The following is a 4659-nucleotide window of genomic DNA, read 5'->3' as shown; positions in this document are numbered from 1 at the left end:
CGGAAGGTTGTCATTGCTGGTCCAACATCGCCGTTTTATTCAGATGGCAGAGGCATTAAGGCGGTACGTTGTCCATCTTGGCCATTCTTGGGCCATGAACTGCCAATCTATCCCCAACCTTGGGCCAACGTCCCCAGGCAGCACAGAACGTTGGCCCAATGTTGGGGATAGATTGGCAGTTCATTGGGATTATTTTTCTTGGGATTATTTCTCTACTGTTCGTGAACATTTTCTTTCCGTACACGTTGTTCATGTAAAGATTTCTTTTTTTAACTTGTAGTTTCAAAATAGATGAGCCACGCATATATTATTCTGAAAGATTTGCTCTAATATGAAATTTTTCTCATTCAGTGACAGCAGACGAACTTTAGGCACGTTGGAAGAACCTCAAGGACTCATTCAGGACACGTTCTTAAAAGAAGAGAAAAAATCAAAAAGAGAGGTGCTGCAGCTCCATCAAAAATATCATATTGGCCACACACTGAAGAGATGACTTTCCTCGAAGACGCATTGAAACCTAGGCGGTACGTGACGTAATGGTAAATATCAGGTGGCAATATTAAGCACGACTTTTAAATAGCCCATGTATTGTAGTACTCGTATGCTTGCTGTCGTTTTTGTATTCTATAGCCATTAATTTACTGAATTATAAATTACCTTCAGGAGATTCACTAACAAGGATGCTTGCGAAGAAACAGCGGTTCCAACATCCTTTCCTGTGGAGCCACTCGACCTCTCATCGCAAGCTTTCCGGAACAGCTTAGATGTTGATAACTGCCTCGCCACAAGAAATTCGTTTGAACTTATATTCCAAGGGCCTAGCTTACCAGAACGTTACAACACCATCTAATCCGCCATAGCACCATCCGCCTCCCTGCAATCCACCGCCTTCCAATCCACCACTTTCTAATCTATCACAGGCTGCCAGCTGCCCAAGAGAAAGTGAGGAATATTCATCCACGCCACAACAAAGGTGAAAGCGGCAGCCAAAAACAGAATTGAAAACTGTAGACGATGAACTGAACATGGTGTTCAACGTCATTGCGGCTCACAGGCCAATGGACAATAACGGGTTATTTCTTTTGTCTTTGAAACCATGCCTGCAAAGCACGCGCCAAGAGAGTCTCAAAAATTTGAAGGAAGATATAACACATGTCTGCTCCACCTATAGCGAGGGGCGCCATCGTCTTTCACTGCGTTCATGCGATTGTTGAGTGTAGAATGAAAATAAAATAAAACTAGGCAGTGAATTTCATGCGTCAGTATCTTTATTTATTGAATGGCCAATTCAAGCACATTGATGTTCAAACTAACCTAATGTATAGGCAAATATGACAGTGTGCATGAAATGTAGTTAGCGTACTTTCCAGAAACATTTTCCGTTTGCTTAGTGGCAACACAGAGGTGTCGATGCATAAACACTCGATTTATGAAGGCACGTCAGTAGCCCAAGATATATAAAAATAAAATAATAAACATATGTAAAACATTACTGGAATGGACTGTGGTGTATTCTACAATATTATAACTAAGGTAAAACGACACTCGTACTTCAATGAACAGAGAACATGGTGTGTTACAAAATATGAGCTGAAACTACATGTCCCCCCTCCTAAAAATAGAATGAAAATTGAATATGCGCTTTTTTGTTATTTGTATGTTACAAGCTTTGACTTTCTCGCTAAAAGTCATCGCTTACCTTGGCATGAATCCTACAATACATTTTGCAAAAACTTTAAGGGCGTACTCCGGCGGACGCCCACTGCCAAGGCACGGCCCCCTGCGGGCTTACAAAATAAGATCAGAAGATATCTCTCGTTTCAGCCGCTCATTTGCGATAATTGTGGCCACAGGAGGCTCTAGGTGAATCAACGCAGTTCCTTCTGCGTCCGCTGCTAAGTGCCACTGGCCGTTCGTTGTATTTCCATACGGATCCTCTCTATCCGCGTAATTGGTGGGCATGTAAAAGACGTCTTCCGGTATCAAGTTGTGGAGAACACATGACGCCATGACAACATAGTCAGCATTTTCAGGTAGCCGGTTTATGGTTCTTTTGAATATTCAGAACCTTGATGTCATGACGCCGAAAACATTTTTCACGCCTCTCCTGCGCGTAAAAAATCATGACGCAACCATAGGTGAGTATTTGACATAAGAGAAAGTGTAGGTTTGAATAGCACAAGAACATTACGTATAAGTACATATAAGGCACTTAAGGTCAACAGTTATTTCACTTAATGAGAATTCCGTGCCATCCAAATCACCTTGCGTGGCTCAGGCGATAATTGAGTATTCGTTTGTCATGTTCAAGTCGAGTCCTCGGATAGAGCCGTAGAAAGTCTGGGCGTATTTGGAAAGCTTCATCACCGAAAAACACATGTAGAACAATGATGGTGTCACCAGGTAGTCACTGCAGCGGTGGAAGACACAGCAGGCCATTCTTCAAAGCTCGCCTGAATCTGAATTTAGAGTTGCTGAATGTTCCCCCCTCGCTTTGCCGCCCATAGGCACCCACATCAACAGCAACAAACTTCAGGTTGCCGTCGACTACTGCCATCAAGACATGGAGTCGGTGCCCTACGATAACGGAAGAATTTGGTCGTCAGTAAAGAACTAAGAACCTATTGATCGAACAATGTACACTAAAGACGCGGCACTAAATAACTGTTTAGTCTGTTCAACCTTCAGCTTGTTTTACAAATTTGATAACAGGAAATGTTCGAAATATAAAGCACCCTATGCACTGTCACCATTACTTTGTAGTTGTAGTAAAGACTTCCGGATTGCGTTGGAATTTGAATTAGGAGATGTTTCTGGTCCACCACTCAAACACAAAAGGGGAAATCCCACTTGTTGCAAAAATCATTTGCGATCTCTTGCCACCTAGCAGCCGTCAGAATCTGAAATGAGCAACGTTGTCATCACTAATAAGCTAGAATATCGTCGTCTATAGGTGAACGTCTCATCACAGGCAAAAATCATTAAAAAAGAGGTATGCTTGTACTTCGTAAGATATAAGTTTATCGTTTAACGTTTGGAGGGCTACTGATTTTGCCCGTCTTGAGGTCAGAGCAGTACTTAAAAATTTGAGTGATGTCCACTTGTGCCTTTGTGACCAAGTGCATTCAATAGAGCTGGCATGCACGCATAAACACAAAAAGATAAAACAAGAGAACAAAAGCAAGAACGGCTGATTTTTAATGAACAGCGCCAGAAAAGACCAAGAACACATTCCTTCTAAAATACGTACAGCATCTCTTAACACAATGAGGTTGCAATACACCCCAAAGTAGCCTGCAAGTAAAATCAAGGATACCGGTGGCTTTAGAAATTCCTACTCTAAAAGCCATGGCTACATCCTGAATGCACATTCCAGAGGAGATATATCTGAAAATGAAGTTACTGTGAGTATCTTCTAGTTAATATGGAAAAAGATAAACAGTGAAGTGGTATGCCAGTATACATTATATTAGTGGCAAGCCTTGCTTTTGATGGCACGGGCTCTCTTGTGACTAGCATACGAATGAGCGGTTCCACGACAAGCGAGTGAAGCTCTTCCAACTTCTCAGGTTTCATACGATAGTATTTTTTTAAAATACTCTTTTTCACCAGCAAGGGCGTCTGCGCAAGCATTTCACAATGTGACAAAGCAATTCTATGAAAAAAGCTACCAAGAATTTAAATTTCTAATGCACATTACCGTTGCGAAGAACTCCGATTCCAGTTCCCGAATCATCCACAAGGGCCTCACCCACCAGCGCTGCTCCATCGGAAGTCTCAGCAGTATTTTCTTTTTGTGAAGAAGAAGATACTCTTGCATTCGTAAAAGATGAAGGCAATCTTCGTCGCAAGTGACGCATACTTTCATTGAGTAAAAGTCTTTCTCGCTTAAAATGGCCATGTTCACTGGTGAAGTAGAAGTTCCACTATTTTCATTTATTTATTTATTTATCTATTTATTTATAACAGTACTGCTGGTCTGATCTTCAGACCTCAGGCAGAAGTGAGTACAAATGAGTACAAAAAAATGTTACAATAAACCCATATGAAGCATTGCGGCGATAACGACAGCAAAAGAAGAAGATTACAACGAGTTCATACAAGCACAGCAGCAAGATATTCAAATAACTAGTGAAAACATGAATACGTCAACATTTGGAAGTAAAAAAAAAGCGTCAGGGTTCATGTAAAGCTAAGTCAGGCCTATGTCCCATGGACTGAAGGGCCTGTAGATAAAATAATATCGACGAGCACTCCACCGCAGCTGAAGGGAGGGAATTCCAATTCGTTGCAGCTCTCGGGAAAAAAAGAATACCGGAAAATGTTGGTGTGACTCGAGAACTCGCTTAGTTTTATACTATGAAGTAACCAAGTAGGCCGGCGGTGGGAGTCTTTGAGATATGCATCCTTTTTGATACCTACGTGTCCATGATAAAGAAGGTAAAATTGTTTCATTCGTTCGCGGTATCGGCGCTTTGCTAATCTTTCAAGCTCAGCCGTTTCTAGAAGAGATGTTACTGATGCCTCCCAGCTGTATTGAATGAAGATGAACTTTACTGGTTTCCGCTGTATGTTTTCCAATATTGAAATGTTTCTTTTTGTCTACGGATCCCAAACAGTGGCACAATATTCACGGAGTGGCCGAATAAATGTTTTATA

General features: G+C 41.5%; 1 pseudogene; it reads right to left on the bottom strand.

Moving 5' to 3' along the window:
- Window positions 1-1735: 1735 nt before the first annotated feature.
- Window positions 1736-2557, bottom strand: LOC142783755 (uncharacterized; annotated as a pseudogene).
- Between the last annotated feature and the right edge of the window lie 2102 nt (window positions 2558-4659).

The sequence above is a fragment of the Rhipicephalus microplus genome, unplaced genomic scaffold (assembly GCF_043290135.1).
Source record: "Rhipicephalus microplus isolate Deutch F79 unplaced genomic scaffold, USDA_Rmic scaffold_12, whole genome shotgun sequence".
Lineage (NCBI taxonomy): Eukaryota > Metazoa > Arthropoda > Arachnida > Ixodida > Ixodidae > Rhipicephalus > Rhipicephalus microplus.
Note: the sequence above shows the minus strand (reverse complement) of the source record. Positions and strands in the feature narration are given on the sequence as shown.